At 45.1% G+C, this 19,604-nt stretch overlaps 1 protein-coding gene across 4 annotated transcripts in view; it reads right to left on the reverse strand.

Moving 5' to 3' along the window:
• The window catches only part of plxnb1b (plexin b1b), a 243,306-nt gene extending 223,938 nt beyond the window's left edge, over positions 1-19,368 (reverse strand). For 2 of the 4 annotated variants that reach the window (XM_080181723.1, XM_080181719.1), the window contains exon 1: positions 19,012-19,368. The gene's annotated coding sequence lies outside the window, so the exon portion shown is untranslated. Of the gene's footprint in view, positions 1-7,462; positions 7,603-10,158; positions 10,222-19,011 lie in introns of those variants that run through there. The other 2 variants (XM_080181721.1, XM_080181722.1) reach the window with 2 other exon arrangements.
• Between the last annotated feature and the right edge of the window lie 236 nt (positions 19,369-19,604).

Consider the following 19,604-nt stretch of genomic DNA (forward strand, 5'->3'; position numbering starts at 1 on the left):
TCAGACTTTTGAATGGACCTATCTTATATTAAGTTGATCTTTCTCTACACCCTAGTTATGACTGTAACACTACATTCTGCACTCTCTCCTTTCCTTCTCTATGAATGGCATGCTTTGCCTGTATAGCGCACCAGAAAGAATACTTTTCACTATATACTAATACATGTGGCAATAATGAATCAAATCAAAAAAAGGTGGATGAGTGGATTGTTTGAGGATTTGTGCACCCCTTCCGATGCCTCGACTTCACCTCTGCATGTCCCTAATGAAGTCTCTTCAACGCGTTTAGTCCCTTCCAGAACGTTCCTCCTCTACGTAGGTCAGTCACAAGCCAGGTGTTCCCCCGAGCTGGCAGGGATGTTTCACCTTTTTAGGGATGCTTTCTGGACCTCCCTGAAGCCTTTCCGCTGTTGTCCCGGGAGTCCCCTGCTGTGACTGAGTTCAGGGTAGAGCAATTGCTTTGGGAGTCTGGTGTCAAGCAACACGCCCTGCCCAGCGGAACAGGTTTTGAGAGATAAACGGCCAGATACCAGCCCATGGAGACAAAACACAGCTCATGTCAGGTCTCAATGTCAACTAAGTGCACAGATTCACTACCCCAGCATATTCAGCAGAGGGACTTTGCTTGTGAACAGAGGTTTACCACTCGTAACAAACTTTTAATCTGGAGATGGATTGTTGAGCTCAACTATCTTATACAAATGGAACTATTAACAAGGGCATGGGGAAATAATGGGGAGAGGGACTAATTGAACGTCTTTAGCAAAAAAAAGAGATAGCACAGGCAAGATGGACTGAATGGCCTCCTTCTGTGTTGTGTGTTTCCATGACATATCTATATATATCCCAATCTCTGTGACATCTATGATATATGAAAGGAATTAGAAACACAAAAGCAAAGCAATTCTATTGAGGAGCATCTGTGATGGGAAAGTAAGCTGTAAATAGCAATTTCACAATAACTACTATCTAATCTTATACTGTACAAACTCCTGCAGCTAGGGCTCACACCCAAATCCCCAAACTACAATAGCAAGCTGGTGACAGATATAACACTGAAGCCGAGCCTTTATTCACTGACAACACTTTTATTAACAAAACACGCATTGCACGTCACTTTTTATTCTTTCATGATACGAGTGTCGCTGGCAAGGGCAGACTAATTGTCCTTGAGAAGGTGAGCCACTTCTTTGAACCACTGGAGTCCACGGCATGTAGGCACACCAAAGGTTCTGTTAGGTAGGGAGTTCCACGATTCTAACCCAATGACAGCGAAGGGTGAGTGATATATTTCCAAGTCAGGGTGGTGAATGACTTGGAGGGAAACTTGCGGATGATGGTGTTCCCATGTACCTGCTATCCTTACCTTTCTAGGTGGCAGAGGTCATGGGTTTAGGAGGAGGCTGAAGGATGATTGCTGAAATGTATCTTGTAGGTGGTATACTAATGCCACTGTGCGTCGAAACTGGAGGGATTAAATGCCTAAAGCAGTGCCAATCAAGTGGACTGTTATCTCGGATGTTGAGCTTCGAGTGCTGTTGGAGCTGCCCCCATCCAGGCAAATAGGGAGTATTCCATCACACTCCTGACTTATGCCTTGTAGATGATGGATAGGCGCAGGGCAGTTAGGAGCTGAGTTACTTTCAACCAATTCCTCTTTGATGGCACCTAATGTGAAATACACACAAAAACAGGGGAGTCCCGAAAAAATACAATGAAACACTTAACTGATGTACAACCAATACTCTACCCTGTATGATGAAACTGTGGCTTTAAGAAATGTATTTTAACCGTCTTTCTCTGCAGGATTTTGACGGCACCATATTGTCTGCAGCCAGTGTCCTCTAATTGTTACTGAGGCAATATAATGGACATCACGTTGATTTTAATCTGGACTAATGCAGTGTCCTGTGGTTTAATGGTCTTTTGGGGATTGCTGAATGGAACTTGATTGAGACTGATTAACAGTTAATGTCACAGCTAGGGACAGCTATGCTTCAGAGAAAAGTCCTGTTTTAATTTCAGTTGCTGCTTGAAGCTAGTGGAAGAGGGCCCTGTCTCTCTCCTGAGGTTTTTTGGAAAGTTCCAGGACTGGGAAGCTTCAGAGATTTGATCCAACAGTCAATGGACCGATTCACAAAGCTGTTAAAAGTTGCAAATCCATGTGAACGTATTTGTTTTTGTGACAAGTCTGAGGAGGGGTGTGTCTCTGGGACACTGCTTAACTTGGAACAACAGAGAAAGCTAGCTGTTAGGAGTTATACCGTGTTGTGTTTAATTCTTGTAATTGGTAAAAGTTATGCTCAATCTTTTTAATTATATTTTAATTGTGTTCTTAAATAAATTTTATTTGGTAAAAGCTCCCTACTGGGTCACTTGAATCAAAGCTGGAGTAAAACATCTTTCACTTACCCTAATGCCAAAACCAAAATGTAAAACTACAGTAAATTAAAACTCTAGTAAAGTATATACTTATTAGTCACAAATAGGCTTACATTAACACTGCAATGAAATCCCCTAGGCTAACTTTATAAAATACTTTAGAGCTTCTGGCCTGCATCTTAACACCTATCAAGGTAATGTTAGTCTTAAAAAGAAACCTATTCAGATTTTGCATTAGACTATGTTGAGCCCTAAACATTTCCCTAAACATTTTACACTGTCCAAAAGGTTTGAATTTACCTCAAAGAGGGGATTCCTTTACTTTAAAAAGTTTCCATTTTGGCAAGCAGGATTACTAGGCATTGCTGACACTCCTTCCCCACCCCAGGCAAGGCGACAGCACCTCCACCCAGTCCCTTGGCTAGACTCAATCCCCCTTCACAAACCCCCTGGACTTTTGTACTTTTAAACGTCGTTACAAATTCCTGAAGTACTCGCCGCAGTCAAAGCTGTTCAAAATAATTGCCAGGCTGCACCTGTCCCAGACATGAAGGATTTGTGCTCGTTTTCTCCACAAAGCATCCGGAATGTTCCGAGCTTTTTGGTGCAGCTTCTTTCAGGGAAAAGCTGAGCAGAAAATTATTCTTCTGCCCTGAAACTCTTTTCCGTGATTCACACAGATCTGCCTTAACCCTTTCACGGCTCAATCTTCTGCCCAGATTTTTATAAATTCTACCCATTGGGGACATTCTAAATCGCTTTGGAATAATTCACTGACCCAGAAAACATTTCGCTGACAGCAATGTCTCTGATCTACGGAGAGCTGGCTAATCTCAACCAGGACACTGGAAGTACTCCCGGGCAAAGGGATGAGAATGGCACAAGGGGAGGGGGAAAGCGAGTTGGCAGAGCGTCTCTCTCTCTGTCTTGCAGAGCACAAACTGGCTGTCACATTCCTCCACATTAAAAACAACAGCCAGGAATTCCCTGTCCCGCAAATTCCCACCAAAAATCAATGGAAGGTTTGTCGATGCGCCAAGTTATTCTGACACGCCCACAACGGGTTCCACAGAAAACCCCTGCCAATGACTACACTCTGAGGCAACCTTTGAGGACAGCACTGCTGCCCCACAGCGCCAGGGACCCAGGTTTGATTCCTGGCTTGTCTGCGCAGAGTCTGCATGTTTTCCCTGTGTCTGCATGGGTTTCCTCCAGATGCTCTAGTTTCCTCCCACAATCCCAAAGACATTCTGGTTAGGTGCATTGGAGGGATTAGCAGGATAAATATGAGGGGTTATGGGGATAGGGCCCGAGTGGGATTGTTGCCAGCACAGATCTGATGGGCTAAATGGCCTCCTTCAGCACTGTAGCGATTCTATGATTTTATGGAGGCAGAGTTCACTCATCTGCTCACTGGGTGATGGACCGACCTCCAATAATCCAGCCATCCTTCCGAAAGAGTCATGGTGACATACTGTGAGTTAAGTTAAACAGTTGGGTGTTTAATTAAGTTCACCATACATGTGGTTAAGTCCAGCACAGCCAAGATTAGGTAGTTGAATTCTCCGTCAGTGTAGCTGAACAGATGCTGAAATGGGGATTTTTTTACAGTAAATTCATTGCAGTGTTATTGTAAGCCTATTGTGACATTAATACATTTTTAAAAAAAAGAGTGCAAAGTGCCAAGTAAATTCAAGTCTTTCCTTGTTCGCTATCCAGAGACCTGTGCTGTAGATTGAATCCGGGTGTGGAGATTTGATCAAGGGCAGATGGAACGGAAGATGAGATAACCTCCACAGCCAGACACACAACGTACAGGCTTCTAGGAAAAACATGGCATTTGTTTGGGCCACTGAAAGGCTGCAGCAGCAGCCACAAAGAATATCCCAGGAATATACATGCCTTCAGACAAGGAAGAATGAATAGAGGAAAACAATACATGTGACTATCAAATCTCCAGTGGCATTGCTAATGGCCAGAGGATAAGCTAAAGTCCAGCAACACACCATATATGGAGTTGAAATCCTTTCTAAGTTCAAGTACCTAATCTTGGCTGTGCTGGACTTAACCACATGTACGGTAAACATAATTAAACACCCGACTGTTTAACTAAACTCACAGTACGTCACCATGACTCATATCACTTGCTTTTGGAAGGGTGGCTATATTACTGAAGGCCAGTCTGTCACCCAGTGAGCAGATGAGTAAACTGCTCCATAAATCATAGAATCACTACAGCGCAGAAGGAGGCCATTTAGCCCATCAGAACTGTGCTGGCAACAATCCCACTGAGGCCCTATCCCCGTAACCCCTCATATTTATCCTGCTAATCCCTCTGACACAAAGAGGGATTTTAGCATGGCCAATCCACCTAACCTGCTCAGGACTGATGGGGGGGAAAACTGAGGGGAAACTCACGCAGACATGGGGAGAATGAGCAAACTCCACACAAACAGCCACCCATGGTTGGAATTGAACCGGCACTGTGAAACCAAAACATTGTGTAATCTCAAGAAGGAATGTGGGGGTGGGGAAATCGGTGTAAGGATATTGATTACGATCAGCCATGATCAAAATCAATGGCAGAGCAGGCTAAAGGGCCAAATGGCTGACCCCAGCTTCTAGTTTTTATGTTTCTATCCAGCATAGGCACAAGGGAGCGAATGGCCTCTTACCGCACCATTTCTGCACATTGCTGAATGCCTTCAAAAATTTACAATAAATAAAAGTTGTCGATTCCAGTGACCACAGCACACTCTGAGCATTCAGCCGGCTGCTTTAACCAGCGCCTGTCATCCTGGCACAAAGTCACAGCCTCATGAATCAGTCTAGTCCAGAAATACCATGGGTTCATGAATCAGTGCAGATTAAATGTCACATTACAACATACAAGACCCTCCGTGATGAAGTAAGTGGTCACTAATGAGCTCTCTCTTTGGCCTGGGAGATTTTATTATTTTGCAATCTGTGTGTTCAATCCCAACATGGAGAGATCACAGTCCTTTCACAAGGACGATCAGGGGTATAACATTCAGGGCCTGTTAGTGGGAGCATTATAATGAACGAAAATTCAGATAGCGATGGACTAGCTCTCGGCAATATTTATAATTTCTAAGATGCCTGCTGCAGAAGGACCTGCACAGAATCTTAAAATGCAAGTTAACTACCGTACACTTGAATTTCTGACACCACTTCGCAGATTGATTTTACATCTATGGAAACTTCTCTTCTGGGTCACTCGGTTTGCAAAGCCCCAAAGAGAAGGTCCTGCTCCAGAGAACTCAAATTGTTGCCACTCAGGAGACAACTGTTGCGAGGGGAGCACTTCCCAGGCCCAGTGTACAAGAGTATTGGGTACCTGAGGCAAATGGGTGAACTTTCACCTTTGAACCTGTACCCCAACCTCACTCCGCACATTAACTTTCCAAAATGGATAATGTGCAGTTGTATGAATAAAATCTCTGCATAGTTAATTACAAATGTTACAAAGAAACATCAGATACAGAGAGTACTTTCCCATTGTCTTCCTATCTTTCTGCACGATATGTCCTGGAAGAAATGCTCGTTATAATGTCTGATATAACTGACACGATGAAATATTGCGTGAGCTCCTGCAACAGTTACCAAATGATTTTGTGTGCAATTTGCACAATGAATAACAATGATAGAGTGGGCTAGATATCATTGTATCCTTTGATGTTGCATACTAGTTCAGAGTTTTGGAATGGTCGTGTAGACGCACAAGTTTGTAAAGCTGTCACATAACCAGAGTGAGGAATACTATAGACAAAAGATTGTGAATGTAGCCCAATCCATCCCACAAACCAGCCTCCCATCCATTGACTCTCTCTACACTTCCCACTGCCTTGGCAAAACAGCCAGCATAATCAAGGACGCCATGCACCCTCAGCATATTCCTTTCCACCTTCTTCTGTTGGGAAAAAGATACAGAAGTCTGAGATCACGTACGTATCAAGAAGAACATTTCTTCCCTACTACCATCAGACTTCTGAATGACCCTATCATCCATTAAGCTGATCTTTTCTCTTACCCCTTCATTTTCATTTGATATAATTTTTAACTATTCCCTACCCTTTATTTCTTTATTTTTCTTTCCCCCTATTTTATCCCTCTTTTCTCTCCCTTTGTTTCCTTTATTCTCAATTCTTCCTCTCTCCCATCCATCTCCCCCCTCCCCCAACACCTTACCCTCCGATTTCAGTTTTTCATCTTCTATTCTCTCTGTGGACTGCCATGAGGAACTTTTCCCCTTGGTTTTGTGGCTATGACTCAACTTTCATTCCCTCACCCTGCAGTGTGAATATCTCCCACTTTCTACACCTTTTAGCTTTGACAAAGGGTCATCTGGATTTGAAATGTCAGCTCTTTTCTCTCCTTATAGATGCTGCCAGACTTGCTAAGATTTTCCAGCAATTTCTCTTTTGGTTTCAGATTCCAGCATGTGTTAATTTGCTTGTCTCTCCACCCTACCTGTATTGGTAGCACTATATCCTGCATCCTCTGCTTTTCTTCTCCCTGATGTACTCTATGAACAGAATGTTTTGTCTGTATAGTGCGCACAAAACAATTTTCACTGTATGCTAATACACGTGACAATAATAAAATCGAATTTTGAGAAAGACTGCAATGTTAATAAGTTTATTCATTAAAATTACAAATAGACTTACATTAACAGTGCAATGAAGTTACTGTGAAACTCTCCTAATCACCACACTCTGGCACCTGTTTGGGTATACTGAGGGAGAATTTACCAATGACCAATGCATCTAACCAGCACGTCTTTCGGACTGCGGGAGGAAACCGGAGCATCCGGAGGAAACCCACACAGACACGGAGAGAATGTTCAAACTCAACACAGAAAGTGACCCAAGGCCGAAATTGAACCCAGATCCCTGGTGCTGTGAGGCAGCAATGCTAGCCACTGTGCCAGCATGGCACCCACATCTATACGTATACATACATCGGTATAGGTGGCCATATGTTAGCAGATCCAGACCTTTCGTCCCCATTGCTGAAGCCTGTTACTTATATAGTTTCATGAATAGTTTAAGTTACTTACCGCTTCTCCCTCAACCACCAAATCTTGCCACTCTAGATAACTGCCGAGCAGTTGCTCACATTTGCCTCGAGGGATCGAGCGGGAGGCACCAGCGCTGGCATGTTGTACTGCTTCATTTAGTCTCAATATCAATAAAAGCCTGCCTTGGAGAACAGGCCTGGGAAACATTCATTAGTGAGGCAATGGGTCAGCCGGAGAATGATACTAAACCACTTCTGTGCGTCAGTGTGTTGATTATCAGGACGGTGTTTCACAATAAAACTCCAACACACTGATGCACTCAAGAATCACAACGTTCTGAGCAACGCACAGGGTAGTTAGGAGACACATCATAGAAATGAGGGGGTCTGGTCACTCATATCTTCAAGTGCTGTCAAGGTTCAGTAGCTGGCTTGCTAACTTTTCCCACGGTGTATCTCTGAAGTGTTAATCATAAGACACCTAATCATGTGATGCCTGATCAACTGTTATCCCATTCTCATTATAATGAAAAAGCTTAGTCTCGACCTTAATAACCACAAATAGTGGTTCAGGCACCCTCCATCTCCCTTTCCCTGTGTTTCTTCCAACTTGAATCCTTGGAAACTCACCTCTGGAAATAATCTTTCACTTTTTAGTCACAGTAAAGTTCCCAGTTTTCATAGAATCCTGACAGTGCAGAAGAGACCATTCGGCCCATCGATTCTGTACCAACTCTCTGACAGAGCGTAGCATCATAGAATCCCTACATGCAGAAGGAGGCTATTCGGCCCATTGAGTCTACAAAAACTCTCTGACAGAGCATTGCATGACAGAATCATTGGCCTCCTTCGGTACTGTAGGGGTTCTTTCGGCCCATCGAGTCTGCATCAAAAACAATCCCACCCAGGCCCTATCCCTGTGACCCCACATTTACCCTACATATCCCCCTGACGCTTAGAGGTACCTAACCTGCACATCTTGCGTGGGAGGAAAAGCGGATCACCCAGAGGAAACTCACGCAGACACGAGGAGAAGGTACAAACTCCACAGGAGTCATTGGGATTTGGGGCATTACTGCAAGCAGCTGGCGGGATCAGTGGTTTTATATTCCCTGTTGCAGATGCACCCACATGAGTGGCAGGCCCGCTTTTGCGTCGCACTGTTGCTAACAAACTATTAGCCTGACAGCAGCAGTCAAAACGTGACCTTATATTAATTTTGTGTAAATCGGTTTCCCAACTATTCGCTGGACCTCTCCAGCAGGCTGCGTTTCGATCCTACCCACCCACAGAGAGCCTGAATTGGGAAGCAAGTACCCCTGAAGTTTGGAGGGAGGGATTATTAGGGGCTGTGAAATTGGTACAGTGGGGAGGGACACATTACTGCAGGGTGGGAGTGCACAATGGGGGTAAATTATGCCTGAGGATTGAGGGTTCTGGGTGGGGGAGCAATGAGAGAGAAGTGGGGAATTAAGTTTCTTGGTGGGGTGAGAGAGGTAGGACCCCATGGAAAGGGAGTTTTGGGGTTTAATTGGAGATTTGGCAAATGGGGATTGAAAACGGCTGGAAGATGGTGAGTGGCAGCAGCGCAGACCAGGAATGAGGGAAAACCAAATTCAGTAAAAACCCAAAGTGAAAAATCTAGTGACAACCACGAAACCGTTGTTGCTCGTCATATTAAAGACCCCATCTAGCTCACAAATGTACTTGACAAAAGGAAAAACTGCTGTTCTGACATGATCTGACCTATATGTGACTCCAAATCCACATTAATGTCATTGACTTTTGATGATGGTATGATGGCGCAGTGGTTAGCTGCCTCATAGCTCCAGAGACTTGGGTTCAATTCCAGCCTTGGGTGACTGTGTGGAGCTGTCGCTTTCTCGCCACGTCTGTGGGAGTTTCCTGAGTGCTCTGGTTTCCTCCCACAGTCCAAAGATGTGGTTAGGTGGATTAGCCCCCAAGTGTCAGGGGGATTAGCAGGGTAAAACGTGAGGGGTTACGGGGTTAGGCCTGGGTGGGATTCTTGTCAGTACAGGCTAGACGGGCTGCATATCCTCCTTCTGCTAGGGATTCTAATGGCATTATGGAAATGTCGTCTTGTTCTTGGAGATTTGGGAACACATTGCGGCACTTGAAGATGCAAAAAGCATCTCCAATCTCCATCTTCCTTTGGAGTTTGTACGAAAATGTTTATTTTTAAAAATTGCATTCCTTTTGTTGGATCTTATGTCACTCGAGGCACTCTGTACAGTACCAGCACCCTGGAGTGGTTGCAATTAATCATGACCCTCCCCCACCCTCCCCCCTTCTCCTGACTCAGGCCAAGTCCATTGGGATTAAATGGAAATTCCAGCCTCCAAACAATCGCTCTGTATACACAACACTCCTCCAACGTCTAATTCATGTCTTAATCAGTCCGTCTGCAGCACAATATTAAAAAAAAAGCAAGTCTGAAAGCGAAGCCTCCCCCATTTGCTGGCAGCGTGGGTTGAACAGAAAGCCTCGACTATCAGAAGAAGAATGTTTATAACTCGAGAAACAAAACTGGAACAAGAAAAACCCAACCGCCTCAAGAGGGTGAAGTGATCTGTTAACAAGGAGCGAGAGAAGTTCTGCGTCTCTTCATAATTAACGACCCGCTAATGATGTCGGGACGCTCAAACAAAAAGAAAAATCACTTCTAAGCCAGTGATCCTCTCAGTTTATGTTATGACAGGGAAGGGGAAGGCCCACCTTGCTTTTTCTCCCCGTATAATCGTGATCCCGACAGTTTTTCATCTTAATCCGCACAAAAACACTTTGCAACTTCGACCGGTGATTATTTCCTTCCATCGCAGGAGACCCAGTAGTGGATCCCGTAGAACCCGATTGGCAGTGAGTCAGATGATCTGACAGGTTGTAATCACGGGAACATTCTAATCACGTAATGCCTGGTGTGCATTAAGTGTCCACTTCAAAGCTAAAAAAGGTGTAACCGTGGTACCTTCTTGGGTCAGGAAAAGGCCAATCGTTCTGAGCAAGAGGGTCAGGTCGATTAGAGGTCAGACTGGCTTTCTTTTGTTTAAGAAAGAAAGATGCAACCTATTTAGTCAATTAGCAAGTGTTTTCTGCTAATGAGAGAGTTTCTCAGCGCCCTTTCTTTCACGGTCAAAGTGTTTTTGTGTGGATTAAAGATGAAAAGCTGTCGGGATCACAATTATACAGGGAGAAAAAGCAAGGTGGGCCTTCCCCTTCCCTGTCATTACATAAACTGTGAGGACCAGTGGCTTAGAAGTGATTTTTGAGTGTAATTTGCCAACCTTGACATGGCAAACCCCATCTCACAACCTGCACAGAACAAACTTATATTTTCTTTAGCTCAGCAGGCAAAGGTTGACCCCTCCAAAGCTAACCTTCCTCTTGCACTGCCCAAGAGGAAAGCAATAAATCACTATGTTAGTGTGCCTGAAATGCAACCTCAGCCCCTCTCAGAGCTTGTTACAAACAGGCCTACAGAGCTGGGTGACTGTAAAGATGCACTTTCATACACTTCGTTCACGAATACAAGTGGTATTTAGCACTGCTGCCTCTCAGCGCCAGAGACCTGGGTTCAATTCTTGGCTTGTGTGACAGTCTGTGCAGCGTCTGCACGTTCTCCCTGTGGGTTCCCTTCGGGTACTCCGGTTTCCTTCCAAAGATGTGCGGGTTAGGTTGATTGGTCACGTTAAATTGATTCTAGTGTCAGGGGGATTAGCAAGATAAATACATGGGGTTATGGTGATAGGGCCTGGGTGGGATTGTTGGCGACGCAGGCTCAAATGGGCCAAATAGCCTCTTTCTGCACTGTAGGGATTCTATGGTTGGAGAACCAGTAAGCCAATCAAAGCTTTAAAGAATTAACAGATTGTTTATCCAGCTGCCCTGTTTAAGTTGGCATGTTTAAAGGAAATGATTTTCTCTCATATCAAGTCAATTTGCCCTCAGGCCAAACACAGCACAAATCTGGGCACAAAAGCTCTCTGACACTCATTTGCATTAACATTAACAATGTTAGGATGCACCTGATTTGATTTATTGTCATATGTATTAGCATGCAATGAAAAGTATTGTTTCCTCGCATGCTATACAGCAAAGCGTACCGTTCATAGAGAAGGAAAGGAGTGGGTGCAGAATGTAATATTATAGTCATATTTAGGGCGTAGGGAAAGATCATCTTAATGCAAGGTTGGTCCATTCAGAAGTCTGATGACAGCAGGGAAGAAACTGTTCTTGAGTCGGCTGGTACGTGACCCCAGACTGTTGTACCTTTCTCCTGATGGAAGAAGGTGGAAGAAAGAAAATGTCCGGGTTGCATGGGGTCCTTAATTATGCTGGCTGCTTTTCCGAGGCAGCAGGAAACATAGACATAGACAATGTCAATGTCAATGGATGGGAGGCTGGTTTGCATGATGGACTCAGCTACATTCACGACCCTTTGTAGTTTCTTGCCATCTTTGACAGAGCAGGAGCCATGCCAAGCTGTGATACAACCAGAAAGAATGCTTTCAATGGTGCATCCGTAGAAATTGGAGAGAGTTGTAGCAGACATACCAAATTTCCTTCGTGTTCTGAGAAAGTAGTGGCTTTGCTGGGATTTCTTAACTATAGCGTCCACATGGAGGGACCAGGACAGGTTGTTGGTGATCCGGACACCTAAAAACTTGAAGCTCTCAACCCTTCCTACGTCACCCCCCATTGATGTAAAACAGAGGCACGTTTTCCTCTATGCATCCTGAAGTTGATGACTATCTCCTTCATTTTATTCACATTGAAGCAGAGATTATTATCGTTGCACCAGATTCCCTATCTCATCATTGGTTTGAGATCCAACCCACTAAAGTGGTTCTTTCAGCAAACTTGAAAATCGAATTGGAGGGGAATTTGGCCACACAGTCAGAGGTGTATAAAAGGAGTATATAGTAAGGGGGGATAGTCATTAAAGGCACACTGCCAGGATTTTCTTTGGTACTGGGATGATGGCCGTCTTCTTGGAGCAGATAGGGACCTCAGATTGGTGTAAAGAGGTGTTGAAGATGTCTGCGAGTACCCCTGCCAGCTGGTACACGCAGGACCCAGTCCTCGTCTGGGACTTTTTACCATTTGGTAAAAAGTCTGACAACACCAGGTTTTAGTCCAACCGACTAAAACCTGGTGTTGTCAGACTTTTTACTGTGTTTACCCCAGTCCAACGCCAGCACATCCACATCATGTACCCTATTTGGCCCAGGTGCTTTCTTTGGGGTTGACTTTTGAGAAGACATCTACAATGGTAACCTCCGATACAGGTTTGACTGAGGCTTCCGGGATGGAGGGCATGCCCTCGCTGACCTCTTGCTCAAAACGGGCGTAGAATGTGTTGGAGCCAGCGATTTTACCTGCCTTCATCTTGTAGTCTGTTATGTCTTGCAGACCTTGCCATTGATGGCAAGGGTCGGTGTGGCTAGCCTGGGACTCTAGCTTAGTCCAGTACTGATTTTTGGCATTGTTGAAAGATCTCCATAGATAATATCTGGTTTTCTTCCGTTGGTCAGTGTCACCTGACACGAACGCCTCAGACCTGGACTTCTGCAAGCAGTGGATATTCCTGTTCAAACACAGTTTCCAGTTGGGAAACACACGGATTTGCTTCTTCGGCACACACAGTCTTCTACACACTTACCAATGAAGTCAGTCAGTCACTGTGGTGTCGTACTTGTTTAGGCTGGTCAGAGTTTTTAACTATTGACGAGTCCACTAACTCCAAGCAGTCCTACAGGAGATCATCCCATTCCGTAACCAAAACTTTGACGGATTCTCCCAATTCAGTTTTTGCTTGTAAGCTAGGATGCAGACACCGAAAAAGCGATTTGGATTGAGGCATTATTCAGGAGCAAAGCTTTACTGCCTCTGGATTTGACATAAGGATATGCAAATTAGCAGCAGTAGGCCACTACAGCCCCTGTTGCTACGAGAGGTGCTAATGGCAGTCCATAGAGAGAGAGTAAAAGGTGCGAGTGGGCAAAAAGCAGACACGCTGAAATCAGAGGGTAAGCTGTGACAGATGAAGAATTGGGAGGAGATGAGGGAGATGGGTGGGGGAGATAATATTGAGGAAAAGGGGAAAAGGAATATTTCCCAGATATTTTTTTATTAAATTCAAATTCCACCATGTGCCATGGTTGGATTCAAACCTGGGTCCCCAGAACATTAGCTGAGTTTTCTGGATTAATAGTCTAATGATAATACCACTCAGCCATTGCCTCCCCCTCTCAGTATCCTTGGCATCCTTGTGCCCACACAGTGACCAACCCAATTATAATTCCCACATTATGGCGCCTTCAGGCATGTTACTGTTCATTGCCTGCCCTTATTCGCTGTACATCTGGTCAGCTTACTTTAAATCATTTGCCGTTATTCCCTCTGCATCTGGTCGCACACATCATGCCAATCTGTATCTCACATTACAGACACGTTGTCACAGAAGGCAGGAGGAAAGAAAGGGAAGAGGCAGATGAGACAACTGACCTGAGTTTTCTTACCTGTATTCCTTAACTGAGCTCATGTGAATTGCCTTGTTTAATCAAGATTAAATAACATTCATGACTTGTGTTTTTAAGCTGGATCTTCAAACAATGTGCAAAGATAGGGACATTGTTCTTGCAATGCAATCAAATATCATCAGCAAAACGCAACATTAAACGAGTGAGGTTAATAATCAGTGAGGAACCAGGACTGATTACAATGCAAACTCACCATCACTGCAGCCCAGCTCTGCATCTTGTGATACAGTCCACAATACAAAGATCCTTCAAACCATGACTGATTAAAATCAACTTCATACACAAGATACTTCAGAGAATTATTCAGCTCGTCATTGAAAAGCCCTTCATTCTCTGGTTGCATCACATTCCATTGCATCATAAGAGTTGTACAGCACAGAAAGAGGCCCTTTGGCCCATCATGACTGCGTCAGCCATCAAGCACCTATTTACTCTTATCCCGTTTTCCAGCACTTGGTCTGTCGCCTTGTGTCCAACGATAATGGGCAGCACGGTAGCACAGTGGTTAGCACTGCTACTTCACAGCTCCAGGGTCCTGGGCTCGATTCCCAGCTCGGGTCACTGGCTGTGTGGAGTTTGCACATTCTCCTCGTGTCTGTGTGGGTTTCCTCTGGGTGCTCCGGTTTTCTCCCACAGTCCAAAGATGTGCGGGTTAGGTTGATTGGCCATGCTAAGAAATTACCCCTTAGTGTCCAGGGATGCGTAGGTTAGAGGGATTAGTGGGTATAATATGTAGGGATACGGAGATAGGGCCTGGGTGGGATTGTGTTCGGTGCAGACTCGATGGGCTGAAGGGCCTCTTTCTGCACTATAGGGTTCTATGATTCTACGATATGACACCAAAATAATTCAAACAAAAACTTTAAATTTAAAGAAAAAGTTACAACATCTACTGCTTTTATCAAAAGCTATTATTAAAAGCAAATCCAATGGCACAATCTTGCTGATAACAACTTTAAAGTTTATTTTAGCATTGTTACAAGTAGGCTTACATTAACGCTGCAACGAAGTTACTGTGAAAATCCCCTAGTCGCCACACTCCGGCGCCTGAGGGAGAATTTAGCATGGCCATTGCACCTAACCAGCATGTCTTTCAGACTGTGGGAGGAAACCGGAGCACCCAGAGGAAACACACGCAGACACGGTGAGAATAGTGCAGATTCTGCACAAACTGTGACCCAAGCCAGGAATCGAACCCGGGTCCCTGGCACTGTGAGGCAGCAATGCTAACCACTGTGCCACCCCTAAAACGTAAGAATAGTTTGGTTATGACACTTAAAAGGCAGCAGCAGAGCCACACCCCAGAGTCAAACACAGCCTGGAACATAAAGTTCACATGAAAAGTTGTATCGATACTGAATTCCCTTGCAGTGCAGTAATCATGAACACCAACAAGCCAAGTTATAAACTATTGATTCAGTTCATGTGTGGCCTAATTTCCAGTTGCCATACAGTAGCTGCCTGCAGTACACATCATTCGTAAACTGAGAAAGGAAAAAAAAACTTCAAAACATTTGCAGTGTGGTCTTACTCATACTTGGCTGCATCTCCAGCTCTCTCTCGTCTTCTTCTGTTCATGCTGCTCCCATTAAGGTACAGCCCCGCACACTCTGCACCCCACTCAGCCAAGTAGCCACACACAGTTCCAAATCTGAACATGCCCATCCAACTTTGGGAGGATATCACACTGTGAAGCGAGCCTGTCAACATGCTTAATGTGTACATCCAGCCCAGGGTCACAGCGTTGCACAGCCCTTCCTGATCTTCCCACCCCAAAAAGGATCAGCCCCCCCACTGTCAACATTACCGGAGAGCCACTTCCACTAATGATACCCTACTACAACCAGCCATGAACACTGCATCTGTGCATGAACAATCAAGGCAACACTGTGACAAACTGAATCAAAGGAACAATTTAATGGAGGATAATTAAACATGGACATTAGCCATGTTTAACGTCTAATTAGTCCTGGGAATACTGTCAACCATAGGTGAATGAAAATATGCCTCACAGCTATCAACCCCCACCAATTGTAAACCGTGGATTTTGTAGATTCTGCTCCTGCCCCACAGCAAGAACAGATTTTTCAAAAGCTTAGGTGAAGACCTGGAGTTTACAAATAGTTCACAGGCAAAAATCAGCCCTCTAGCGGGGGGCTTAATTCACGCACTGTTAACTCTTCACAGCTGGGGCAGTGATACAAGGGTTACAGTTGGTCATTAAGCCCTCAGGTTATAAGGTAACCTGCTGGGGTTCCTCCTGCAGATTGTACAACAACTTCCCCACCCACCGCTCCCCTCCATAAACTCAGGCTTCTGCATGACTCTTATTCTTAGCTGTGCTGTCCCCCATATAGTCAAATAACCTGCCAACATTCACATACAGGGGCAACATACAATTAAGAGCCCCACTTGGGCACAATACTGGGAATGACTCTGCCACCCATGAAACTTTACCTCAAATGAGAAACACCACACAGTTGAGTGAGGAGGCAGGGGAAGGAAGGAAGGAACTGGTTGGAAACGTACAGTACAGGAGAAGGCCATTTGGTCCATTGAGCCCATACCGACAACAATCTCATCCAGGCCCCATCCTTGTAAACCCCCTACACTAAAGGTGCAATTTACCATGGCCACCTAATTGTACATCTTTGGAGTGTGGGAGGAAACAGGAGCACCCGAAGGAAACGCAGACACAGGGAGAACGTGCAAACTCCACACAGACAGTGACCCCGAGGCCAGAATTGAACCCGGGTCCCTGGAGCTGTGAGGCTAACCAGTGCAAATTCACGGTTCAATCTTCCAATTCACTGCACTGCCACTCTCTACATGTAAATGTGCACAAAAGTTTATTCATGAGTGCCACAAGGCGACTTACATTAACACTCCAACAAAGTTATTGTGAAAATCCCCTAGCCGCCACACTCCAGCGCCTGTTCAGGTACACTAAGGAAGAATTTAGCATGGCCAGTGCACCTAACCAGCACCTCTTTGGGATTGTGGGAGGAAACCAGAGCACCCAGAGGAAATCCACGCAGACACAGGGAGAAGATGCAGATTCCGCACAGAGAGACCCAAGCCAGGAACTGAACCCAGATCCCTGGCGCTGTGGGACAGCAGGGCTAACCACTGTGCCACTGCACTAGACCACTGGAAAATGGAGAAAAGGGTATATGGCAAATCAAATGGGAGAATGGAGTGAGGCAAGCGGGAGATTTGAGGTGCGTCATTAATCGAGGTGCAATCACTGTGCTTGGGACTGATATGGTGAAAGTGTCCCCTCACACCCCAACACTTTCCCTTAAGCACCGGAAGCAGGCAAAAGAACTAGAAAACTGAGGGAAACATGGTTGATTTACACAACAGTTATAGATAAAACAACAGTAAAGTTAAAAAAAGTTCACATCAACACAAAGGGTGCAGAAATCCGGGGAAAGCAAACATAGCTCGAGAGCTAACCACTTCACACAGAGGGTGGTGAATAAATGGAACAGATGTTCGGGGAGTCACTGCAGGAGGACAATGTTGGCAAATTCAAAAGGAGAATAAGATAGATACTTGGCAGTGAAAACAATCGAGAGGTCTGCGAGAATAGCAGCACATGCTGCAGAGGGACCAACTTACTCCTTCCAATACGTCCAATCTGTTCTTACGAAAACAAAGTGGACCCTGTGTCACTTAAAATAAACGCAAAGGCAGCAATGATCCAGAAACTCTGAATTAACAATACCGTGTGAGAGAAAGCAGAATGTGGCATCAGGAAAATATTGCAAAGGCATCCTCTCCCCCAGCCCCTCAGAACAGTGCCATGGTCACACAAACAGAGCTTGAAGTTCGAAAATAAAAGTTTTGTTGCCACAAAAATAGCTATAAATGCATTGCTGCTGGCAGAAATCAGTCAGAGGAGGGAGCTTAGCAAACAAACTGTCCACAGTCGTAGAATCATAGGATAGGATCTTATGGCCTCACTCACCCCAAAACCAGAAAATCCCGCCCGAGGTCAACAGACCTTTCCATGTTCTGCCTCCTTCGCCCACTCCAATTTCTGTGGCAGGCAGGGTGGTAGAATTCCTGCCAGAGTCCCTACAGGAAGCCATTCAGCCCATCAAGTCTGCACCTACTGTCCGACAGAGAATCCCATCTAGGCCCTTTCCCATAACCCCACGTCTTTAACTTGTTATCCAACCTAACCCGCACATCTTTGGACTGTGGGAGGAAACCGGAACACCTGGAGGAAACACACACAGGCACAGGGAGAACATGCAAACTCCACACAGGCAGTCACCTGAGGCCAGAATCAAACCCAGGTCCCTGGCACTGTGAGGCAGCAGTGCTAACCACTGCGAGGCAGCAGTGCTAACCATGGCACCACCGTGCCACCTCACTTCTTTGCCCCAAGACACCAGCAGAAACAACTTTTCCCAGGAGGAAAAGTGCTACTTTTGATGATTTTCCACTTTTGCAAATACACTGTTCGATTTTTTTGGCGTGGGGGGGGGGGGGGGGAATAATTCGAGGTGCCTCATCCACAATTACTCAGCACTCCCCGGGAATGTCTGTGACTACTGTGTGAGATCACCTCAGATTATTAGCACAGCCACTTGCAACATACAACCTTTGATACATACAACACTTCCTTCACCAGTGTATATTTCAGTCCCATTCTCCTAAGAGCTCGGGTTAAACCCCAGCGGCCACACAATAAAAAAGTTTCGCCCCCCGCCACCCCTCTAGCTTTGAATGTGAGAGCTCTCCAGTGACCCAGAGGAGGAGAGCAGCAAAGATAAAGAGACAGCTGCTCTGAATGACAGCAATGAATTGTCTCCTGCCCAGTACTGTCTGCCCCATCCCTCCACCCCTCTGCAACTATTCATTCACCTCAAGCGAGGACAAAAGAACTCAACTTTCTCTCTCCCCCCAAGGCAGAACAAACTATCCCTCTCCCTTCTGGGAAAGGAAATTCATTCAAAATGTTCAATCACTATCACAGCTCACTGACAAACTTACAGCAATCTATCTGTCTGCTTACCTTGGAAAGTTTCTTTATATTTAAAAAAAACAAGACTTTCTGTGTGTCTGTGTCCAGTCAGTCCCAGAACAGGTCAGCCAGCCTTTAATCCACTCTCTCTGCCACAGCTCACATGGATGGTACAGCAGCAAGTTTTAATTCCAGGGGTGTTCTGCTTCGCAGGGATGAAGTTCAATATGTTTTTTCTCTCTCTATCCAGTTGGCAGCCTCGGTGCCCCTGTGTGAGAAGAAAGCTCCTTGTGTGAGGCTGCTAGCAGACTGTTGTTTGCAAGCCTCTCGCTCCCAGTTCGCAGGCACTTAATGAATCTCTTTCACATTGTAAGCAGCTCACTGGGAGATCACATGTACTCTGCACTCCACACACACACACAAAAACACAGGTTCTGGTAGAGTAAAGACCTGCCCAGCAAATGACATCACTCTCACAGCACACACCCTTACCGTTTATTAGCTAAGACGTTTAAAAGGGCAATGATCCTTCAACCTTCAATTTCCAGGCTCTTACTCACTGGCAACATTCAAACAAACCACGGTCGCCCGAGTTGTGAAATCTTCAGCTGCCATAAATGATATCTGCAATGATTCAGCTTGCT

Source organism: Carcharhinus amblyrhynchos, chromosome 3 (genome assembly GCF_965287045.1).
Source record: "Carcharhinus amblyrhynchos chromosome 3, sCarAmb.v2.hapA, whole genome shotgun sequence".
Lineage (NCBI taxonomy): Eukaryota > Metazoa > Chordata > Chondrichthyes > Carcharhiniformes > Carcharhinidae > Carcharhinus > Carcharhinus amblyrhynchos.